The sequence below is a fragment of the Stegodyphus dumicola genome, chromosome 9 (assembly GCF_044657685.1).
Source record: "Stegodyphus dumicola isolate Sdum_Otavi_A_Nest chromosome 9, ASM4465768v1".
NCBI classification, from domain to species: Eukaryota; Metazoa; Arthropoda; class Arachnida; order Araneae; family Eresidae; genus Stegodyphus; species Stegodyphus dumicola.
In genome coordinates this window covers 149893504-149920029 of record NC_140776.1, presented here as the reverse complement: position 1 = coordinate 149920029, position 26526 = coordinate 149893504, and the positions used below count along the sequence as shown (strand labels likewise).

Genomic DNA, 26526 nt, shown 5'->3' with positions numbered 1-26526 from the left:
CAAATGTGTGATAAAACTAAAACCTAACCCAAGCCAAATTTTTTAGTCCAAAGGAGCTTTGTCTCTGAAAGGGCTATTGTTTTCGTTTTACGATTTTGCGTCGATTCACTACAAATGGGAAATGAAATCACTTTTCAAACTGTTGCCAATAAGAGTATTATCGCCCTGTATTATATTTAAAGAAATTAAATAATGAAAAATCTCCATAAATGTATGTATATTTCTCGCATTGTGATAAAACAACGATACATACAGCCATCGAATTTTGAATGACGTAATCCTCCTACGAATACGGGCATGTGGAAGACCAAATTTGAAATTTGTTTTATTATCGGTTTCCTACTTAGTAAAACTTTAACGAATTTTTGGTTAACAAACTCAACGATTTCAAAGCGAGCAATGGCAGCGTTGTACAGAAAAAACATTTTTATCTTCAGCGCGCAAGACTGTATCGGAAATTCTAAAGGATATGCTCAATTTAAAACTATTTTGCGATATTGCTGTTAAACTGAACTTTATGGTTTAAGTGCAAAGAACGCGATAACAAATAAATGTAACACACAAAATGTTAAAAAAAGCCCCTTTGGATGTAACTTAAAATCTGAAACTTTTCAGATTTTTTTTAATTATTTGTTTATTTATTCAGATAAGTATAGTGGCCAGTTTTAAATTTAAATATTCAATGGAGTAAACATAATCAAAATGATTTAGGGTAAAATTACAACCGAAATGTATGATATATCAATGACAAATAGAAAATAAAGGTGGGTGAAATTTATTAACTTAAAAATAATAAATATTACACCCCTTAAAATTTAAAAAGGCAATAGCCTAATCTTCCGTGATTCGTATAACATGCAGTGCATTTTACAACGAATGATTACATTAGACCTTAAAAATATTAATAACTTACGCGGAACAGAAAAATATTACTGTTATAATACCTTCACTTTATTTGTACCTAAATTTACACAAATTTCACAGATTTGAGAATTTTCGATTATTAACCACTTGTTCTTTAGCCAGAACTCAATAATTTCTTCAAAACATTATGAAGCCCAAGACACGTGCAGCATTTCTCTCAAAATTAATATCAGGATCATGTAAATAAAATATAGCATCAAGTGAACACAAACTGATTTGCATACGATCTAAGATTCTCAAAAATCTTAAATGTAGACAAAAAGACGAAGATGAATGTCTCGCATGAACATCTGTTTAAAATTACTTCGCATGCATTGTCATCCTTAAGCATACAATCTGAGGTTAAACTTAATTAACTAGTTACACTTGTTTGAACTTCCCTTGCTTTGAAGAATTTTCATCTTCGCCTTAACAGAGGTATAACAAAACTTAAACGAACGAGGAAGAGGGCCGCAATTAACTGAAAGGTTTATTAAAACTACGTCTTGGAATACAAGTAAAAATTACAAATCAGCCACGTTTCTAGTGGGATTTCAGGACTCAAGCATTTAATCCGTAAACGCAGCTTCCAAAAGTTCAATGACTTCTGTACAGTGGCGCTTAAGCTAAAATACGGACGAGGGTAATTTGTAACCATCTGTAATCGGTCGATTTAGATTTGTGCCTCTTCTTTTAAACGGGGATGAAGTTAAGTAATCAACACATTCTCGTATTGTAAGTAGTTTGTATGCCCAGCTGGCAATCGGAAGATCCATGTTGGAATTTCAGCGAAGTCACAATTGGATTTTCAGATTTCCTGGCTCCAAAAAGAACCTATTCTCTACCATTCTCTACAGTGTAAACGTTTGAACGACAGCTTTAGCCGTTCCGACCTTACCTGTGACGTTTGCCATCTTCATGTGTCGATAACTATTTTATTATTGGTAATACAGACTGTTTTACTATTCACCGCCAGAGGTCTCATCTGACCGCTTGTCCGAAAGTGTTTTCCCACTCGTCACGTAACACTTGCTCTTAAGGTTGTTTGTGGAACAATTTGGTAGGAAGAACTTGTTAATATGTTGCAAGGCAGTACTTCTAATATATACAGACAATATTTAGTAGACTCTTCTCCCACGTGCGCTCTTCTAAAAAATCCCAGGGCTAGAAGAGATAACAAAATTACGCGTCGAAAAAATTGCCAAAAAGGCGGCTTGTGTTCGGATTTAGTTTGCTTATTCCTTAATTATGTGTTGGTTTTGTGATTAATCTCATTTTTCTACCTTATCTTAACCAGTCCACGAATTTTGTCATGGCAAGGAGCACACAATAGTGTCTGTCGTTGACATAAGCCATGGTCATCACATAGGTGACAGTACGATTTTGCCCAGTTCCCCCAATTTTGAAGGAGAGCACTCCGGGGCGGACGCGGTCCGAGCGTTTGCCACTCCTTTTTCCCAACTACCAAACAAAACGAGAAGACTTGTGTTATTTGGTAGTAGTATATATACCGGCTTACCATAGAGTACTTCTGTTTTTAGTCCGTCCGACTGTAACGCCATGCGCCGCTTGGGCAGACTTGTCATTGAGCCGGCAGCATCGCACATATTAGCGATAGCCCGGCAATACATGTATTGATTGATTGAGTACTTCTGTGACGTAAAGACATTACACATTTACAACATCCATGCTTTCTCCGAAATTAAAATCCAGGAATCTGGTACGCAGTACCAAATCTGGTACGCAGGCAATGAAAGCCCATAGCCTTTGAATACCGGTATTCAAACTGAATTAGAATCTAGAAACAGTAAGAATCACTACCGAATAGCTAAATTTAGCTATAAAAAATAGCTAAATTATCGACAATAAAACTTTATGCTTCAAGCTTAGGCTTTCAAGAAGGAAGAAAGGATATTAATAATCGCTTCTTAATAATTTAATTCCGTCAGTATGTTAAAATAAACTTATTTATTTGATGCTTGAATCTCCCTGCGATTCCTAGATAAAATTATGATCGGATATGGGAAGACTCGGATGACGATCAATGCACCCACATGAAAATCCCTCAAAATAAACTCTCTTCTTAACTCACTCACATACAAAGCAGGATGTTTAAAAAAAAAAACTACCATAGAAAAATATTAAAGAGAAAAAAACCATAAAGTAACACTAAGAGAAAAGGAAAATGCACTAAAAACGTCCACTGTCACAATCTAGGCACAAAAAGGACATTCTCTTACGACTACAGAAGGAAATGTCAAACTTCGATTTGGAGTGGCAAAGTTCCAAGAAAAGGTTCTTCGTCCGCTTGTGACAGGCATTTCTCAAGACTGTTCGAGGGAATAACGGCTTATGCTCAATGGGGAGAAAACGTATGGATAGGGGAAAGCGGAAATATGTACCTCAGATACGTCATAATCATGAATAGAATACAGAAAAGCGAGCCAAATATTAAAAACCGCCGCAGGTATTTTGGGAATAAAAATGGGTAACGAGAGGGCCACGTGAGAATCTAAAAATAAACTGGAACTTAAAAGTAGGAAGTAAACGCCCTTAGTAGTTAAAGCCGGTAGCTCAAAGAACTGAAATAACAGCAGCCAGTGTTTACATGCAACTAGGACATTATAATAGTGTTGACATTTAGGGGGGGATCCTAATAATGCAACTCTCCTTAATGGGAAATTAAATCAATCGATTGTTTCGCTACAAAGATGCAAATGTATGCTCACTTCAGTATCCAGAGATTAGGTTAATTTGTTGTACCAGAAATTGATTACCTCAAGACACTAAAAGCTTGCGCTCTGGATTAAGAAAGTTTCATTCAGATTTCTTGAGGGGAATGAACACCGCTACAAAAACATATTTGTGTAATATATTAGGCTCTATGCAAGGAAATTCATTTCATAAAAATTCAACCCATAATGAAATTATAACGTTTCATTTTAATTTCAATTAGCTCGAAAAACATTTTTCATCAAATCAGTAAAAGTGTTGAATCACTTTTCAAATTGTTGTCAGCAAATATTATCACCTTGTATTATATTTAAAGAAATTAAATATTGAATAAGGTGTATGAATGTATGTTTCTTTCACGCATTGTGAAAAAAGAGCTCTACCTAGAGTCAACTAATTCTGAATAACATACGTCTCCACCCGAATATGGGCAGCTGGAAGCCCAAATTTTGAGCTTCGAATTTGATTTATTATTTATTTAATATTTTGTAAAACTTTAATGAACTTTTGATTACAAAACTCAACAATTTCAAAGCGAACAAAGACAAAACTGTACGGAATAAAACATTTTTATCTCCAGCGAGCGAGACTGCCTATCGGAATTTCGAAAGCTATGTTGTTTTTATAAATTTTTAGCCCAAAGAGGCGTTAGCTGAAATGCTCTCGAAACGTGTGTGTAAATGAAAAGGAAAACTCAGATTTTTTTAAATCTTTTTTAAAATTTTACTTTGTTTTCTCCTTTCTGGTTAATCTTTTGCTACCGGCACGACTCATTCCGGAAGCATGCAAATTAAGATGCTGAAGTTTCCAGCTTTGCTTTTATAAAAGGATTCAAATTGTAAAATATTCGTTTTAATAAAAAAAGTCTAAAAGACGATTTATAAGGTTTAAATCAATTTAACGTAACCTAACCTTGCAGCTTCCACGAATTTTCGTACCGGTTTTAACTAATAATACCAGAACACTAAATTAATGCAACAGAAATAAAGTCAAATAAAAAATTATTTAATTCAACCTAAAGTACGGAGTTGCTATTTATATTTTTGGCTTAATAATGGAAAAGAAATGTTAATGATCGAAAATGGTTTTATTGTTTTTCAAAATATTCTCCATGAAGATGAATACACTTTTGCATGCGTTTGAGCAAATTTTCGAAGCACTTTTTCCACTCCGATTGAGGTAACTCAAACATGCAATTTGAATGCATCAACCGCTTCTTCGGATGTCGCAAATCGCCGAACACGTAATTTATTTTTGATGCGCGAGAATAAATAAAAAAGTCAGTGGGTGTCAAGTCAGGGCTGTATGGCGGATAACCCATCAATTCGATGTTTCGGTCCGTCAAAAATTCCTTTGTTTGAGCCGATGTGTGAGAGCTCGCATTGTCATGATGAAGAATGATTCGCCTCTTCTTCTCGTCTTTCATGCACCTTAAACGTATTTTTCAAACATTTCTTTTCACCAATCGACACGAGCCTTCTTTTGAGCGTTTGCCAGATTATGCGGGATCCAAAGCGAACAAATATTTTCACGGCCAAATGGTCATGTAATATCTTACTGATGCTTGTCATACTAATGTATACAGATGCCTCAATCTCACGGCATGTCACATGACAATCTTGCTTTATTAGTTCAGGCACAGCATCGGTACAACCGATTTTGGACGACCTTCACAGAATACGTCCTGGAGTGAACGTCGCCAACGACTGAATTCGTTATATTAGATATTTACAATGCTGTGGGATGGTGCTTTATTCCTATAAAATATTTAACTTCATCGAAGCACTCTTGTCTTGATAATCCACGTCGAAAGTTATGAAAAATAATCGCACGAAAATGTTCACAAGTCAATTTCATTTTTTAATTTAATATAAACAACACACATCACGATAAAATGACAAAACATTCTGAAGAAGTTATACACTGACTACCAATAAGTATTTGGACACCTGTGATAGAAAAGAAAAACTAACTTTATTCAAAATCGATAGTTGGCCAATAAGTATTTGGACACCTGTGATAGAAAAGAAAAACTAACTTTATTCAAAATCGATAGTTGGCCAATAAGTATTTGGACACATGTGATAGAAAAGAAAAACTAACTTTATTCAAAATCGATAGTTGATAGAGCCTCCACGACAGCTAATTACAGCGTGGACCCTCCGGGGCATACTTTCCACAAGTCTTTGTATGACAGCTAGTGGTATTTTCTTCCACTCGGCTTGGAGAAGACATAGAAGTTCCTTCACCGATTTTGCACGGGTAGACGGGTAGTGCACCCCTAAATTTCGGGGATGCAACTCGTCCCAGAGGTTCTCGATAGGGTTCAGGTCTGGACTCTGGGCAGGCCAGTCCATTCGATGAACTCCATTGACACCATTCCAAGCCTTGGTTAACGTCGAAACATGACAACTGGCATTGTCGTCCTGAAAGTAACAGGGGTCCAACCCGTAAAACTGCCACAACGTAGGAAGCACATTGTCATCCAAAATAGTGCAGTAGGCATCGGAGTTGAGCTTACCATGAATGGGGACCAAGGGTCCCGGCCCACACCAGGAGAAACACCCCCAGACCATAATTCCACCTCCGCCGAACTTGACTGTTGACACAATGCATTCTGGCAGGAGACGTTCTCCAGGTAGACGCCAGACCCAGACCCTGCCATCCGAAACGGTAAAGGGTGAACCTTGTCTCGTCACTCTAAAGAATCCGTTTCCACTGATCTATGGTGCAATTTCGATGCGCTTTGCACCACATTAACCGAGCAGCGCGGTTGGACTTTGTGATCAAAGGCTTATGGGCAGCAGCACGACCATGAAAACCAAGCAGATGTGCTTCCTTACGGATGGTATTCATTGAAACAATACTCCCGGATGCTTGTTGAAACTCGTCGCGGATGAGGGCCATCGGTTGGGGTGGTTCTTCCAAATTTCTCTGGACAGCACTCGTCGGTCTCTATACCCCAGTTTCGTTGGTCTGCCGACTCGGGGCACATTCCGACAATCACCGCTCACCTTCCACTTCTTAACCACATAGGCCACTGTCGATTTTGGGTACTTCAGATCGCTAGATATGTCCCTTAAGGATCGGCCACTTTTGTGATACCCGATAATTATACCTTTCTCGAAATCAGAGAGCTCCGAACTGTGAGGCATCTTGCATGCGACTAAAGCCGATGCTGTTTCCTACACGATATATACCGGCGGAGTCCATGACGTACCTTAGGACCGCAGATATCGTCATTTGCATAGGTGTCCAAATACTTATTGGTAGTCAGTGTAGTTAAAAATATCAAAATTTTGATTGGAATCGTCTGCGGTCGCCTAGCAATACTTAATTGCCAAGGCCAGAAATATAAATAGCAACTTTCGTATACAACTAATTAAAGAACACAAATTGACTTCCGTTTCTTGCAGGAATAACAGACTAAATGTTATTAACTCATTTAATATTCACACGTTTAAATTACATTCAAGGCCTTGGCTCGGTTAGTTTCACGCCCTGCCACTTTATAGTTAAAGAAAATTAATAAACTGGTAATAACATCGTTTCCGTCAAAAACAAACGAAGGGAGTTTCTTTTCAGCCGACTAGAGTTACCCTTCCTCATTTTTTTTTTCTTTTGCTTAATCCTGTTGAAAACTATTATCATTCAAATATTCTGGCGGAGTAGATAGAACAGTTAGAATACAGGAAAGCTTTTAACATCAGCAAAACATGTTAATTAAAACAGACCTTACAAGCCCAGCAATGGTTTTATGCTATCATGGCACAGAAGTATGACTGTAACTAATAAAGACCACACAGGTTTAGGCAACATCTGCGTGTGTTTTTGACTGCGTATACAGAACGGTACAACAAAAATAACATATCAGCTACAGTAAAGAAGAAGAATGTCGTATTTTAAGTCTTCCATACCAGCTGGAGAACATGACATTCACTGACTTTCGAGATCATGGCCCAGAAAGGCACTGAAATGTTTCGATGATTACTTTTTGGAGTTTCGCCACTTTGATTTACGAAAACCTTGGCAGGATTACTTTAATTTCATAAAACGTAGTAAAACTGTGCTATTAATGGCGACACATCATTTTTTGAATTATAGCAGCAAGAGTATCTTGTAGATACAGCTTGCGCTGTATCTAATGTTGGAGGTGCTTTTTAACATAAGCATTTAACATTTCTTTTTGACAAAAATTCTTTTTAATGTTAAATTTTTTTGCTTCAGAACTAAGGATTAAAGGGTTTTGTTAAACTACAATAAGCAGATCATGTTTACTAGAGCTTAAAATTTAGTTCCCAAACTGCAAGCAAGAGATTAGGTTGTCGTCATGAATTTATAGCGAGGTATAGCGTTTGCCCTAAGGCGTAATTATCTAGAGATGTTTAGGTCTTCGTATTTGTCAGCGTGCTCATTTCGCAACTTTTGAGTTGAGTTTTATAAATGCCTCGCAAGGTTTTTAAAGTATTGGGCAATATTTTGCTTGTTTATTCGTAATTGTTTTTGTTTGAAGTAGTTTTTGCTAAGCTTGTGCGCTTATAGTTTAATACAATTTGATATTGAACTACATCGATAAAAACATGCAAGGTTTTTTTCATTAAAACATTTTCTCACATTAAATCATTCTTGCATTTCTGCTTTTTGTCAGTTCCATCAGAAATGCAAATTACCTAAGCGTAAATAACCAGAGAAAATTTAAACTTACAGAGAATAGTGTTGTCTGTAAATCATTTCGGCTTTTGACTTTGCCTGCAGTTACAGTAGATAATTTTTACATTAGCACAGGAGCCAGATTTTTAATTTCTAATCTGATATTTGCTTTGTAAGTAACTAAAACTTAGTTGTATTATCAGCCCAAAGAATATGATATTAATTCCCGTTAAACATTTTAGTTTTTGTAATAACTTCAAGCTAAAATACAAATATATGTTTCAGTTGCTCCTACAAGTGTTGTAATCAATGTATGTTACTGTACTGCATGCAAAACACTGGAAGAGAATTCGCCGTAGTAGTATGAAAAGATTACTCAGTGTCTAAATTAAGTCTAGAGCTTAACTTTACAAGCTGGACAGTAAGACATACAAATATAACTTGATATTACGTTAACAATATTCAATAACATAATCATATATTGTTGCTAAACGAACCACAGCTGCAACTGTGGTCACATACTATGACTCAGCATCCTTTTCAAAATCTGTAATGCAAGGAAATGTGTAGATACGTATAAATATCGCGAAAAGATTTTTATAAACCTTTTAACTGTGCATATCTTGCTATAGACTTGTTTTCCAGGGACATGAAACATGCAAGACTAAAAAAGCGCGTGCAAGCGGAATTAAAGTACTATTCCAGACAAAACCATACTAATTTCGTTGAAGTCTCATGAATTGTGACTGTAAACTGTAAATCAGCATTGGCTGAAGGAATCAGGTGAATTAATACAGACTCGGTATAATCCAGCTATTGGGATATAGCACAGATGACAGAACTTAAGTTATGTCGCGTTAGGTCGAATTTGTAGTGACCGCCGACGGGTTAGGTTACGAGCATGGGCGGCGAATGGATGCAACATTATATGCAATTCCGCTTTATATTGAACTTAAGTTTAATCAAAACTGGTTCTCCCATTACCCAACTGAAATTGCTCACTGATGCATGAGATGATTAAACTATGCAGTAAGGTTTGCTAGGTTGGAATTATTAGAACTACACTGCACTCGCGATTATCCATGAGAGGATTATCCATTTTGCGGAATTACTCGTGCATCGTCGTCCGAAAACCTTCCCATTAAAGTGCATGAATATGATGAAAACAACTGAGTTTTCGATGCAAGGAATCTTATTGCTAAGGAATAAATGAAACAAAAAATTTAAGATAATTTTTGACTGAAAAAAACTAATCCTTACTTTCATAAAGTAGTCAAATAGTGGAAATGAAAATGTAGCAACATAAAGCTATGTTGTTCAGAAACAAAATTTATTAAATGCAGACCCAAAAAAGAAAGAAAAAAAAATCTGAAATGTTTCAGATTTTAAATTACGTCCAAAGGGGCGTTTTTTAACATTTTGTGTGTTACCTTTCTTTATTAAATATCATGTTCCTCGCACTTAAACCATAAGATCCAGTGCAACAGCAATATCGCAAAATAGTTTTAAAACGAGCATATCTTTAGAATTTCCGATACAGAGACTCACGCGCTGGAGATAAAAGTGTTTTTTCTGCACAACGTTGCCATTGCTCGCTTTGAAATCCTTGAGTTTGTTAATCAAAAATTCGTCAAAGTTTTAAAAAATAGGAAATCGATCATAAAACAAATTTCAAATTTCAAATTTGGTCTTCCACATGCTCATATTCGTTGGAGGATTACGTTATTCAAAATTCGATGACTATGTACCGTTGTTTTATCACAATACGAGAAATATACATACATTTATGCAGATTTTTCATTATTTAATTTCTTCAAATATAATGCAGGACTAACATTTTGTGGCAACAGTTTGAAAAGTGAACCGACATTTATGAGTCCGACGCAAAATGCCAAAACGAAACTAATAGTCCTTCGGGATTCAAATCCCTTTGGACTAAAAAAAAAAAAAAAAAAAAAAAAAAAAAAAGAAAAAGACAAGAGTAATGAAAACTAAATTTTGTCACTTCAAAGCATTTCTTACTTCCTTACTAGCTCGCAGAAGAGTACAAAAATGACAATAAAAAGGAAAGTGAACCGCCAAATGCAGCAACTACAACGTTACTGGTTTATGATGTATAGAGAAAAATGTTAAATTATAATAAATAAATTTTGTTCGAAATTAAAAATTCACAACTCTGCGTAATATTTGCAAAAGGAATGTTTTAGCTTGGCATGATAAATCAGGTTACTGATGTTAAATGATTTATAAGCAATTTGTGTTCTAAATAGTGCATGTAGTATAAAATGATCATAAATCTTAATGAAACCCTAGTTCAAATAGTCAATTAAAAATTGTTTCCGCAAAATTATTTTTTGCTGCTGCAGAAAGATTTGTTCTGGGTAAAATCTGATTAAAATATCCGCTCTTGTAGACTTTAACAAACATTTAAAGCCTCTAATAAGTTTATACATAACTGTATGTAGTACGTATAATATTTGCACATAAGTTTATTTGCATGTAAGCAAGGAAGTGTAGAACTTCAGTTGAAGTACTCTTCAAAAATACAATCATAAGTCGAATTGTGTGCGCTCGATGTTACACTGTTCCTTAATGTTTCCTCCACCGATTCACATCAGTGTTTCAGATGATGAAAGAATCTTTGGATAATCTTAGAATGGCATTTCTCCCTAAACTTCGAATGATTTCTGGAAGAATATTCTTTCATTCCTTTCCCACAGCAAGACGAAAACAGTGCCAGAAACTGATGAAGTCATTCGTGTAATAGAAGAAGTTGTTAATCTTACGAGGCAGTAAAATTTGGTAGTTGATAATGATGAGTTAGAGAGCCATTGGAATCATAGAGGAAAGAGCTGACAATCATTGAACCTTTAGAGATTAGTCAGCAAATCACTACTGAAAAAAATCTGATGTGTACATCACATGACTTCTTTCTACGGAATATTAAATTATACGCATTTTTTCTTGCATTTCATTTAAACTTATTGGATTGAATTGAATCTACTTCGTCAATAGCGCATAAGATGCAGTAAAATAAATGCACTCTTGGTGCTACTTTGGTAGACGGTTGCACGGATTTTGGCGAGTTTTTGGCAATTTTTTTGGCGAGTAATACGACTTATGGTAAACCCATTGCTGGATAAGTTATTTATAGTAACCGATACTTTGTTGACATTTTATTTAAAAAATAATGAGTGTTATTATGCATAAATTCCGTGTTTTAAATATTATTTATGGCTTCTAAATATTAAAAATCAATTTAATTTTGCATTATTTGAAATAAAAATTTTATTCTTTATCATATTTTATGAAATTTTATGCTGTGGATGATGTAATCAGTGACGTCACCTTACTTTAAAAGTAATTGGTTTTAATATCTATAAATTTAATCTAATGTTTTAAACATTTATGGCTGTTAAATATTAAAATACAATTTAATTTTGCATTTCTTTTTTAAAATGATTTTAATATGTATGATTATTTAACTAATTTTAATTCTAGGCGTGATGCAATCAGCTCTCTGATTGGTTTTACAATATTTGTGCATTAATGAGCTGTAATCAGCTCCCTGATAGGTTGCTGAAAATTTGTGCATTACCGCGCCATTTTAAAATTTAATTCATATCTTCGAATTCCTTCAAAAATGTCTCCTTCAAAGATGAATGTTGTTTTTGATAAGTACCAAGAATTTTTGGTTTCGGAATCAAAAAATTGTCCTTTGAGACCTTATTTTCGCCAGCCTGGCTTTCCTAATCAAAGATTTATTTATAAATTCTTACAAGGGTCAGAGGAAATTTATTTTAAATTTTTGAAGGAAACGTCGCTATTTGTTTCTTCAATTAAGTGCGAAAATGTAGATCACAGATAGAAGAGTCGTTAGAAGAGCCGATTCTGAGATGGCCGTATATGATATTGTGGCCATGTTGGAAGAAATAACCGCTGTAACGGTAAGAAAATTATTAGACATTCCTCCTTTTTTACCGACAATAAACTAATTGCTGTCATTTTAGCTCTAGTGTAGGAAGCGTTCTTATTTACTTATTTTAAAGTATTTAATTTAAGTAATATTTTAATTCTTTTAAACGTTGGTATGATGGTTTTTAATTCGATATTCAATTTACGTACTATTTTAATCCAATTAAACGTTTGCGCAATGTTTTTATAGTGGTATTTTTATTCTATTTCTATGCTATATGAAAGTAATAATTTAACCTTTCTTTAGTATTTTATACTCGTAGTAAATGTATTTATTCTATATAATATATATATATTATATTCTATATAACGTATTTTAAAGTTTTTAAATTTAATAATATTCTAATTCTTTTAAATGTTGGATGATGTTTTTATTTCGATATTCAATTTCAGTAATATTTTAATCTAATTAAACGTTGGCACAATGTTTTTATAGCGGTGTTTTTATTCTCTTCTTTGCTATATGAAAGTAATAATAACCTTACTTTAGTATTTTATACTCATAGTAAATGTATTTATTTACACTTGCCTGCCATCTTAAAAAACGACATTTTCAACAAAAAATTAATCCATTACTTTTAACGATATTTATTTATTTATTTTTTAAGTTTCGAATACTTTACTATGCGTAAAAACAGCGTTTTTCAAGATGGCTGACGTTTGTAGAAATCGCGCCAACAACTGCGCCAACGTAAATCGCCAAAAATCCGTGCAACCGTCTACCAAAGTAGCACCGCACTCTTTAAAAATTCACTATAGTTGTTTACCATAGCGACACTCTGGCGCTAAGTTCACTTAACAGCGTTTATACTGCGTTCATATTATAACTCAGAATGCACAAAATTTATATCATTTGAAGAATTATCTAATCTTTGCCACAATGTTCTATTCAAATACTATAATAAATCTAGATCGATGTATAAAAGAAATTAGGAAAAAAAAAAACGTTTTTCACAGACGATTCAGTATTTCTCATTCAATTAATTCAGTTCTCACTTTGCGACAAGGCAAAAATACATAAAAATTCAAAACATCTGTATTAAAAATTACGAAGTAAATCTTAAACACTTATTTCCTCGAAAAAATTGCAGAAAAGGATTAAGCATGATTTAATTCGCAATATTAAATGAAAACGTTATCTTTGTTGTTGCAAAGTTTAGTCTGCCCAGATTGGCAACAAATCTACTATTCTGCTGTTTCAAATGTAAACAAACATATCCGCCATGTTATTTAAAAATTAGGCTTAAACGCACTTAAAAAGCTTTTAAATTGTTGATAATTATACAAATATTGCTTGCAGATTTCCTGAAGGCATAAAACCAGAACAATATAATTCAATCATTTTTAAACCAAAAAATGCACAATTTACAAACGTATAAGAATAAAGAAACTGAGATCACTGAGCCGGGTAACAGAGTTGATATATATATATATATAATTATATTAGAAATTGTAGTAAGCTCGCCTAAAAGTTACCAAATTGGTCATACAGTATTGTACTAACTACCTTGCTTGTTATATAATTATATTTATATACGTTTGGTGCGGCCAATTGCTACCAAAATACGAGGAGCACATCTACATGTTATAGCAGTTCTATGGACAAAATTTCAACGTTCTGAGACTACTCGTTTTTCAGTTATGCGAGATACATATGTAGAATTGGTATTTTATTTCGTAGTGTACGTTCAGACACCACGAAAAATTCTCTTCAGAATTCATTTTAAAGCAGTTTTTTTGGAGGAAAAGAGTCTTTTAGTCTGTCCTTTACGTCACTCAAAAACATCGTTAAGTTGCATTCAATAGCAGTCGAAATGGATATTTTTGTTGAAGTATTATTACCGAAGTTTTTTTGTGATTCCAATAGGTCTTTCGTACAAGGAATTAAAAATACAAAATGCTTTAAGAAAGAAGAAAAAAAAGGTATTCTGTCTCTTACATATCATACAACGTTAGAAAGTATTTGATAAATTATGAAGGGACAAAGAAGGCCATAAAATCTATTAACTAGATATAACGCGAATTAAACTATTATTTAAATCAAAAAGATTCATAGGTGTGTATGATGTATTTAATTATGGCAAAGCACACTAGGGCTATCTGCCTAAGGGGAGGGATGCCTTCGTGGAGGACTTTCTAAGGGAAACTGGCTCGTATACACGTTACACACGGGGAAAACCACGAAAACACCCATGCAGCCAGCCTGTTCGCGGGATTCGAACCTCAGACCGAACTACCAGTGTTCAGCGACTTTACCGCTCGGCCGCTGGTGGGCAAAAGATTCATAGGAAAAACAATTATTAAAAAGTGGTTTCATTGCTTTTAAATCGCTTTGTTTGTTAATGAATAAAATTTGAAAGTTAACTATCTTACGCTTGCCGAATGGGAACACACTGGCATGTGCAAGGTATACATATTAATTTCCAGCAGTGGCAACACATTGCTTTTTAAATAGTCATTCATTGAAATCACACAGAATATGAAATAAATGAAAAACAAATTCGAAATTCAAGATTCCGAGGTGCACATTTTTGAGTAGAGCACTATCTGTGTTCAAAATTTCGTACCGCCATTTGGTCACTATTTCGAAGAACATACATAAACACAGACTGTTCATTATTTAATAACATAGAATTCTGCAAAGAATTTTTAGGAGTTTCCGTTTTTCAATACTAATAGTAAGCCAGAAATTAAATACATGTCGGCCGATCTCAACCGGGCTTCTATTTTTGTTTTTCTTCCAAAATAATAAATAGAAACAACAAACGACTACAAAAGCATGCGACATACATTTCTCCCAATTTACTGCAGTTGAAAGGTAAATCCAGTTAAAGAACAGAGAAGTACCCAGATCAGAAGGCAAACACATAGTCCAAGCAAACAAAAAAATAAGAAGAAACAAAATTTCGTCTTTCAGTACCAAAATATGAAACGAGTAAAGAGAAAATAAATCTTTTGTTAATAAAACGTAGCATTCTTTCTGATCTTCGATGTCCGATTTGTAGCTTATCGGAAAAACCAGTCGCAAACAACTCTACTCATCTCTTTTCTTCTGTAAGTACATTATACTTCAGTAAGTAACTAGAGCACCAACGAAAGTAAAATAAAGAAGGAAAAGAAGTTTTCTAGTTTTCTTGTTCAGAGTTTTCATTCTTTTCAATGAATGTAAAGGACATCGCAAATAAAAAGTATACTTAAAGTTTAAATAGGCAAATACCATCATAACAGTTCTATTCGTAAAATATTAAAGCTTAACCTCCAAAATTGTGAATATTTCCAATAAGAAAATTAAAACTGAAAAAAAAAAAAGTAACTATTTACTGCTATACGAATACCGAAACATTTACACCAAGTAAAGTCATTGACGTCATCAGGTCAGCAATAAATCATTTGGGGGAAATTTTTGCGTTTGCCGAGTTAAGGACACAAATATTTTTATTCTTTTATTCTTGCGTAACATAGACCACTGATCTATGTTACGCAAGTTCGATATAATTCGAAATTATATACAGTTAAGAAAACTGATTACTACAATGTCACTTTAAAAAAAAACATTTCTATAGATGAAAATGAGGGAAACAGAATATTTGATATCTTAATACAATGCAGCCTTGCATAGCCAACGTAATTAATCCATACCACGGTGGTTTCGTTAGCGAGACTATTTCTCACTGGCCATAATCCGTTTTAACAATCCTGGTCTAGAATCTCGAAAATCGTAAAAATATGTAACGCTCTTTTTCTCTCCTTGTCCCGTACCGTCATGGTGTAACAAGAAGCACTGCTAATTGGTAGTCTGTTAATCCGGGGCAGTTCGAATCTCAGCGAGAGCATTGCACATTTTTTCATGTTTCCTGCCTATTCCTTTCTTTCTGATCACGTCCAAAAAGTTTTAAATATAATGATTGCTATTATTTAATTAGGTACACCATAATTTTGCAAATGGAACATGCAGAATTTTACATAAGCTTACTTCCTTCGCTTAAATTAGTATTAAAGTAAAACTATCGTACTATGCCGGAAACGTATTAGGAAATATTTTGTGGTTTTGTAGTTGTTGCTCCAACTTTTTATTTCCGCACTTCTTTGAAGAAGGTTTTAACCAAGTTGTTGTACAGGAAAGGCGTTTGCAAAATCGTCTGCAGCATTTTATTTCCTATATAGACTCAAACTTTGAGCAAAACTGACCTTTGCAGAAGGCTTCATAAGTAGCTTCTTGAGAAGAAAACTTTGAATAAACACGTCAAAAGATAAGATTTAGAATGATAGCTTCAGAATTTAAAAGAGAAAAAAATATGCACATAAAGACAGCGAGGGTCCCGCTGACTCCCATTGGGTTACGTGTTTCCATGGCAACGACCCCGAACGACAAGGAAATTTCAACGCTCCGTGCGGGCAAATGTTCCAAAGATCCAAAGATTTGGATGGGGTAAAGGTATAGCAAAGAATTTCCACCGCTTTTTTTTTTATTATTATTCGTCCATGACGAACGTGACTGACGATAATATGTCGCCTTTCAGACTGTTTTTCTGTCACGTAGAGCTAGTCAACTAAGAAAGGGTTTTGTCAGTAAGGTGGGAAGTTGGGGAGAGACCCCAGTTTTCCTGTAATCCCCCACTGACAAAATATTAAGAGCTGTTGGATTTTTTTCGTAAAGGTGCGACCGATTTCTTCACAGTACCATGCAAACGTATTTACGACGATCTAAACGTGAGTGGATAATGTGATTCCAACCTAAATTCTTAAAAAAGATATTTTAAAACGTATTCTCTGAATAGATGGAAGCATATACATAAATGCACGATAAAGAAACAATTCTTATATGAACCTTTGGGAAAAATCAGGCTTTGATACATAGGTAGATCCACAGGTTTTTGACCTGAAATACTTTTAAAAGAAAGATAAAGTTTTAATAGCTTATTTTTCATTATGATTTCTCTGAGTGAGCAACACAGTGTCTTTGAAGTCAAACGGGATTGTTGCACTTCTGTCTCCAACCACCTGATGTTGTGTTACGAGAAATGTAACATTTTGTTTTCTTTTATTTTTACATTGTAGTATTAACGTTTATCCTGTAATGTTAATTTTTGTTTTCACTTTTTACAATGCAGTATTAATATTTTTATTGTTCCGTAAGCAATATGAATTTACTCAAATTTTACAAAGTTCTTTCTATTATCCTCATAAAATTTGCTGCAGCTTATAGTGCACAATTTAGTTCTTAGTCTTATATGAACTAAATGCTTTTTCACTTATAACTTGAACACACACACACACATATGTATTGAAATTAATTGCGCAATTAGCTTCTGCCTCTCCTCCTGTAGTGACGCTATTTCGCAATTCTCTCTTTCTATCGCAACATATCACAAATGTAAATGTTCTTGAATAGATACGATTGGAGTGCCAAGTAAATTGTGGCCTCAAATTTAAATTGAATACTTAATCTTATTGGGTTGCCAAGTTTCCTAGTCATAACGGATTCCACATTTAGCATTCTTCGCAATCAGAATCCTTCCTCTTCAATATGGACCTACATTCTAAGCTATCTACAAGCCACGCCATGCACATTGCTACGCCTTTTTCTCTTTTTCCTCACATATGTGTAAACATATAGATAGATACTTTAAATTCTGAATTTACAGTTCTTTTACTTCTTATAACTTAAATTATACTCTTTAAACATTTAAGACGAAAATTAAATTAGAAATATTTGTAACTGAACACAAATACTTGTATGGAATATAGATGAAGCATTTAATGCTAATAAAGGTTTCACTTCATATTCATTGTATAAAGCCCATTACCTGAAATCCAGTAATTTCAGCGCCAGAGCCATTTCCCAAAGTGATATTCTCGTAAAGTGTTTAGGAAAACTAAAAAAATATCCATATTTGCTGAGGTTATTTAAATGAGTAATGGCACTATGTATACTTCTGTATTTTTGGAAGCCAATATGGTGAATGTCACTTTGATTTCATTGCCCTAAAAACAAAGAAAAAAATCAAATCATTAATAACATTTTTCAAGTTATAAATATAATAGTATTTTACAGACACTACATTTCTAATAAAACAGTTGCTATGCCAGTACTTTAAAATTTCACGTGATTTTTGGTACATTAAATAAGTATAGTAAGAAAAATTGAGGAAACTTATTAAGCAATAGATATCGAATTTAGACGAGAAATCGAATAATGCAAAGCGAAATGTGGTGTTACACTTTTATACTAAGCAATTTATGTAGCTGGAAAAACATACGACTGAACAGTACTTCAGCTTGAATTTATTTTTTCTTCGTTGGAATGGATAACTAAACATAAACGATGTAAAGAAATTTCGAACAGGTTTCATCCACCATACAGATAAATAATACCACAGTCTGAAAGAAGATTTCAGTGCTACCGACCACGCACCCTGAGAAAAGATGTCATTTACGCAAAGTTTTAGAAACACAAATAAATTTCAACTAAGGACCAAGAGAGAATTTTTTGGATAGAAAATCTCTGAAGGCAATATCCGTAAAGATCGTCCCGGATAGTAACGGCCAGACTGGGGAAGAGCATGTAACGCATCCCCGACGACCAGACGCCCTTCAAAATTGCATCCTACTAAAGTCCTTACTATACTAAACCGTTTGTAGCTCGTAGTTTGGCTTATCTGATTACAGCAAAGCAAACGAGGGCTGTCTGCCTAAGGGCAGAGATGTCTTCATGGAGGACTTTCTAAGAGAAACTGGATCGTATACAAGTTATGCATAGGGAAGAACCACAAAAGCACCCTTGCAGACAGCCCGTTCTCCAGAATTTAACTCTTTCGCTTCGACGTCGCCCCAAACGCCCGAGCATTCAGACATCGGCTGGACGCCCGAAACGCCTGAATAATTTCCTACCCAGTGCTTTCCCCCATCACGTTACTGCATTACTCATTGCTTTCAGGTGTTGTTAAATCACATGTCAATCATTCTTTTGAAGCTACTAAAAGTAGCTTCCTTGTTTCCTTTGTTCCTTCCTTTCCTTTGTTTACTGTCAGTGTTTAGCTTTTGATGCCCGAAGTTGCAATCCCGTCCCAAGGAGGAACTTCACACAGTGTCAAAGCGTCGAAGAAAGAAGTTCTCTTTACTTAAGTAAGGCTATTGTTAGCGCTGTAGTATTCAACTTGTCATGGGGGAAGGAAAAGCATTCCAGGAGAAATTCTTAGATACGGGCGTTTTCGATGTTTGGGGAATTGAGATTTTGCCCTCTCTCGATGCGAAAGAGTTAAACCTCACTCTGAACTACCAGAGTTCAGGGACTTTACTGCCCAGCGGCCGGTGGGCGCCTTGCAGCTTGCGGAGAAAGATGAGTGGAAGTTCAGGAGCAAAATCCCTAAAGGGGAAGGGGACAGCAGAAGAGGTTTTATTAGAAACCGGATAAATTTAGTTAGGCTGTGGAAGAATGTTTTACATACTCCCTAGGAGAAACCCTATTCTTCGTAATCTGAAAGACACAAAAAATGACATCACCCAATTTTTGTAGATCGATTTCAGTGAAATGAAACATATTTTAGTGAAATTTCCAAATGCGATTCTAAAATTCGCAGAAAGAAAATGCTTATTGTATTTATGCCTATCTTTAAAGATCATTTATATGCTTCCATTAACATTAAAAGAGCTGGTTGGTAGATAGTAATAAACTATGAAATAGCGGATCTTTCACAAACAATCTATTGCCAGCTTAATATATAAGCATCTCATCAGAGACATTGCAATAGTTACCAGCAACTGGACTTTGGTCACTGAAGGAAACTATTTGGATTTTGTTAGTGGTCAACCTACAATTGGAATTCTTTTATTCAACATGGATTAACAGACCCTGCTGAAAATTAATCTACTAGATATGTACGACGCAGTTTTTGTTGTGTCGTAACTTACCTCACTTGTTAGATAGTTACATCAGAACAAGCCCAGGAAACTCATCGTGGTAAGGAAAGCAAGACTGCGCCTGTCGTTGGCAACAGCCTTGAGCACCATACGGGCGAGAGCACTACTTAGCTCATTTAGAATGCCCCCATGCCGCAAAGACACTATACATTTACAACGTAAGTGTAATGTATATATAATGTATGTACAATGTACGTAAAATGTATAATGTATGCCATTGGTACGTAGCAATAGTTTGCAACAATATGTAATAATGCCATTATCAATACTGCCTTAGACTTTCCCAGCTTGAAAATGCAGTGATGATCCTTGTTAGGCCATGTAAAATTTTCTATACATACAACAACAAATACAGAGGCTCAGACAAGCAGATGGGAGAATATCCCCGGAGGGCGCTTTTGGTCAGTGGGACCGTCATCGGGATACACCGGGCGCTGGGTTTTGGCGCCCCGTGCGAGACCCTCGTGTGGCCCTGAAGTTCTACTATAGATACTGGTGGACGTGGCGCTACACCAATTAACCATATGGTAAAGGGGTGGTGTCCACGTCCTCCGTCGCATGTCGCATACATTTACAAACAACATCCGCATCCAAATATCAACTCTAAATTGCAAAACATAAATAATAACAGTAATTTAGAATACTAAATACCGACATCTCTATATTCCTTCCTAAAGCATACTTTGGTAAATCCCAATTACCTTTAAGTACGTAAATTTATATAAATTATATTATTTCCATGGCATTATAAGATATCCTCATTTAGTCAAAATCATATTTTAGAGGAATGCAATATCAAATATGCAATTATGTACAAGTTCCGCCTACATTTAAGCAATAAATTTCTTTCTAGAACGCATATTATTGCTGAAACTCAGATAGTTGAGCCGTTTTCTACTTGACAGTGTTATGCAAATTAGAGATATTCTCTCTAAGAGACATACTTGATATTTTAAACTGTTTTTCCTAGGTAAAGAAGTTTAACATTTCTTTGAAAATCCATAAAATATTTGTGTAAAAGTGATGTCCATCTAGTCTTGAATTTTATCAAATTTTAAAGTTCCACTATATTTAAATAACTATCATATATTTTAGAATATGTACCTAGGTGCGCAAGTGTACTTCTGCGGTCGCCAAAATCCCTCATTTTTAGATCCCCTGTTCATATTATTAATTTTCGCTAGTTAAAGTAAATCTGAAATAAATCTCACTCTATTTTTATGTCATTAAATAAGTTAGATAACTCTAACGTTATTTAATAACGGCGGAGCTACAAAGAGGATATTTATTCGTTCATTGTTAAGGATTCAACAAACCCGGCAAAGGAATGTTAAAAAGATTTCTTCAGTTAATGAGAATACCTTCAAGGCAATCAACTGCCAACTACACAGAAAGAAATTTCCCAAAGAGTGCCATATAATGATTTAGTACATACACTTTAAAACAATCATCTCTTCGCTGAAGAATAATGTAGCATTATTACACTTGAAGCAAAACAACTTCAAATTTATAGTTGGTAAGGACTTGAATGTTAGAACATAAACATAATGACTGGCAATCGATAATGTTTACCGACGTTCTGTACCTGCATTTAATTTAAACTGGGCTGGTATGCTAATCAGCGAGCATACAATAGGAAATTAGAAACTAAGCACAATTATAGAAATGTAAAAATAGCATAAACTGGATTTTTACCTAACAAAGAATTAATTGTAAGAAGTAGAAAACATTATTTTAGACGGGCTGTATTCCCCTTGCTACCAGAAGACATTCCTAATTTATATTTTCATTTGCATCGCGTTAGCAACGAGAGTAAAATTTTGTAATATCGCTAGAATCCAATTAGTGTTTCTCATCTACAGTTAAGTTTTACGATATTTCTTGCAAGCATTAAAAATGTTTTGCATTTAGAGTTAAATCTGATATTATCTCTAACTCTGTTCTAGAAACCGTTTCGCAGCGTATCACATCCAGCATTAGGTTTTGTAATACGTATCGAATTTTTTAGGTGTTTCATATCGCATTCAATGTTAAGTTTGGTAATATCTCTGGAAACCGCTAAGTATTTCGCATAGCATCACATCCAGAATTAAGCTTTATAATATCTATGGAAGCCTTTAAGTGTTTAGCATCGCATCCAAAGTAAACTTTGGTAGTATTTCTGAAAACAGCGAAGTATTTCGCATTGTATCACATCCAAAATTAAGTTCTATAATATATCCGGAGCCTTTCAAATGCTTCCCGTCGCACATAAAGTTGAGTTTGGTGATATCTCTGGAATCTTTTAAGTGTTTCGCTTCATATCCAAAGTTAAGTCTAACATCCGTCGAAGCGACAGATTTACGTTTTGTAATGTCCAAGCTCCACTTACGCAGCGATTAGCATGCATATTTGCATGTTGTGTTCCGGCTATCTTGAGTTAGATGCTTCATTGAGCACCTGAAGTAATGAAACGCTTGAACTGGATGGTGCAGGCTGGCTGTAGTGGAGAAAGGGTTTTGTAATGTCTTTGAAAACCATTACGTTTTATATCATATCAAATATTTCGCAAGACTCGCATTTATCACACGCAAAACAATCTCGTGTATGTTACATTTATATCATTATTACTATTATTTGTTACTATTTCACTTGAAAAAGTATATATCTTCAATTCATAAGATAAAATTTCAAATTCCTATTATTTACAAGCATCTTCGCCTGTTAATAACAAGTAAATATTTCTAGACTTCGCATTTCTTATGAGACTTCTTGAAATTTACTCTGAGAATTCTCAGAACCATTTACATGATTTTTGTTAGCACTAGTTCGGTATAATTAGGTACACATTTTCTCGACAATATGATAATCATAATACGTAGCGTATTCGGAAAGTACCGTTTCATTCTAGCGCCGTCGCAGCGCTGTGGTAGGCGTCCCGCGCATGCGCACTAGTCTTTCTTGTTCACTGACTTTCAATTGTCGCCATTTTGGTTGCTCTATGTTGTGTTTTCAGTTTGCTGTGCACATTCAAAATGTTTAAGACAATTAGTTCTCCCGCTGACTGTCAGATTCGTGCTGTGATTAAATTTTTGAACGCGAGGAATGTTAAACCGGCCGAAATTTATCGTCAATTGACAGAAGTTTACGGTGAATACGCAATAAGTGATGGAATGGTGAGAAAGTGGGTAAGGATGTTCAATGCAAGTCGAACAAATGTCCACGCCGAGGCTCGGAGTGGTCGGCCTTCTGTTGTCACCGATGATTTGGTAAGGAAAGTTGATGAAGCAATTCACGAGAACAGACGCTTCACAATGACAACTCTTCAGAGGCATTTCCAGAAATTTCACGTACTGTTTTGTTCGAAATTGTATCTGACCGCTTGAATTATCGCAAACTGTGTTCCCGATGGGTTCCAAAAATGCTCACTGATGTTCACAAAACAAAGCGACTTGGTAGTGCCCTGACATTTCTCACGCGGTACAGTGATGAGGAAGAAAACTTTTTAAACCAAATTGTGACAGGTGATGAAACTTGGGTGTGTCATTTCACACTAGAATCGAAACAACAATCGATGGAGTGGAGACACACTCATTCTCCGAAAAAACAAAAGTTCAAAGTGACAATGTCATCACAAAAAATCATGTGCACTGACTTCTGGGATAGGAAAGGCGTTTTGCTTACTGAATTTCTTCCCAGAGGTGAAACCATTAATGCGGCAAGATATTGTGAGACTTTAACAAAACTAAGGCGTGCCATTCAAAACAAACGAAGAGGAATGCTCAGTAAAGGAATTGTGTTGCTCCATGACAATGCTCGGCCCCATACTGCTGGTGTCACTCAATCGTTAATTCGACAGTTTCATTGGGAGCAGTTCGATCACCCACCGTACAGCCCGGACTTGGCGCCGTCCGACTACCACTTCTTCGTGTATATGAAGCGCGAGCTTGGTGGCAAGCGCTTTGGATCTGACGATGACACGAAAAATGCTGTGGAGTCGTGGTTATCGAAACTGGCGGGAAGTTTCTTTGACGATGGTATACAAAAACTGGTCACCTGCTATGACAAGTGTTTGATCATTGGCGGAAACTATGTTGAAAAATAGTTTAAGACATGTATTTTCATGTAAAAATAAAATTGGATTCGAAAAAATTGTTTTACTATTATTTTTTTCAAAACGGTACTTAGTTTCCGAATACGCCTCGTATGGTAACCACTGTTGTATTCTCAAATTTCGATGCGCGAAAATTCTCATCTATTTGCATATGTAAACATACTTAATCATTTAAGTTAATAAAAATTCTACTTTCTGAAACACTTTCGAACCTCAGCAATTACTTTTATATGGCGGCATCCATTGTGTTAAAATGCACATGTAGCTGTAACTTTCTAACATAATTTTCTGAATTTTCTTCCTTAGAAAATTATGATTACTTTGAAAGGTGTTGACATTTCTTATAAAATGATTTTCCAGCATGTACGAAAAGGTCTTTTTTCATTCATTTTATAGCGGTACGCACCATTGTAAAAGACAAGAAATTAAATTAAGCTAACCAAAAATGTTGCATCACCACTGATGTAAATTTGACGTAGAAAACTTTTCGCCTGACTTTATTTTATTACATTCATATTAAAAAAAGAGCTTAACGGAATTATGATTAGTTGCTTAAAACGAAGTGCAGCAGATACGAAAAATGTTACGTTATATTAAATTTTAAATTAAATTCTTAATTTCACAGTACAGCAGAAAATCATATATACATTATATTTACTTTTCTTTCCTTTCATCATCATATAAAGTTTAAATCAAGGGAAAACATGCGTAGAAAATATTCAATTCATTATTAACTGAACATGTTTACTTATTATTACTATCTATTTATAATTTACACGATTTAAGGTATCTGCCTACGTTCGGAGCACTTTTTTTTTAAAACATAGAATTTTGGTGAAATATATATTTATTTAGTCAAAATATGATATCAAATCATGAAAATTTTTAGGAATATTTTTATAAATTTTTGAAATATATGCAATTTTATGCACATTTTTCGGAGAATTTAACACTTACGTTAAATGTCGTATATTTTTCCCCACAGCATATATTTCAATTTTATTGATACTGTATACTACTATAAAACTCATCTGTGTTATAAACTAAAATGTTTATGATATTTCTAAAATTTATTAAAATATGTGTAATTACATGAAAAAACAGTTTTTTGTAAAATATTTCTTATCGTTTTATATAGAAATACTTATAAAACAATCAAATTAATAAATATAACTTAGATTGTAGCTTAAAACCTAGTAAATAATATAGAAAACTTTTTAGCGAAATTTAATAGAGATACCTTTGGAACATTTTGAGTAATTACATTTCTTGTATGTAAAAACACTAGAAAAATTAGTTTTCCAGAAAACGCATTTAAAGATTTCACATTAACAGAAAAACTGTTCTGTTGTAGTTACACACTTAAAATTCTCCACATTTGTACATCTCACCCATATCCTTATTCTTAAGTAAATTTGATTTCCTATTTGATTTTAATTTTTTTCTGGCTATTTTCGAAATGAGCGACGAATGATGTTTCGAGTTCTTTATTCTTTCGTTATCAATTCCAAAGTAATTTTTAATCATTTCTTGTTCAATTGATATGCCTAAATGTTCAAACACAGGAAGTAATCCAAGATACCCTGAATTAAAAATTAAAACTGCTATAGATGCACCCAGCAACATAGTCTTTATACCTAATCGCAATGTTGCCAGACCCAGTTCAAAAAACCGCAATGTTGCCAGTCCCAGTTCAAAAAATTAAGGCAAATAATTATTGCCAGAAACAAAAGAAAAAGTACCCAGAATTAAAATGAAATGTTTTAGCGCAATTTTACATTTTACACACAAACAGGTAAAAAAACCCACGGATAACAACATTGTTTACCTTTAAGTTGAGCCTTTTAAATGGCACTTCCGGTCTTTCTGCTTTCACTTCCAGTGCATTTAAGTGGCTATATCTTCTCTTCTAATTATCACAAACGTAAAAATGAACCATTTTCGGAATCCTACAAAACTGACCTTTCAAATTGGGCAATTAAAAAAAATCGCATTTTTTCGCCGAAATCGTTTTTTTAACGTAGGCAGATATACCTTAATGATTCATTCATCTAAAGAATGCAGTCCGACACTGCTACAGAATCGATCTAAAGAAATCATAAAAAGCTGGCATTTTCTCAATAAATTCCAAACACATTACCGTATTTTCAAGTCTTAATTTTACGATTTTGTCAATATCATGTGAGACTTAAGGGTAAAAGATAGGTCAGAAAGCTGACTGAGGTCTCTTACGAGTTGATTTACGTTTCAGA

The 26526-nt window shown here is 34.5% G+C and overlaps 1 long non-coding RNA gene across 1 annotated transcript in view; it reads right to left on the bottom strand.

Annotated features, from left to right (window-relative positions):
- Positions 1–26526, bottom strand: part of LOC146995512 (uncharacterized) — a 269460-nt gene that overhangs the window by 89844 nt on the left and 153090 nt on the right. Inside the window, exon 3 of the long non-coding RNA XR_015043231.1 lies at positions 18069–18246. This is a non-coding gene — a long non-coding RNA (uncharacterized LOC146995512). The remainder of the gene's footprint in view (positions 1–18068; positions 18247–26526) is intronic.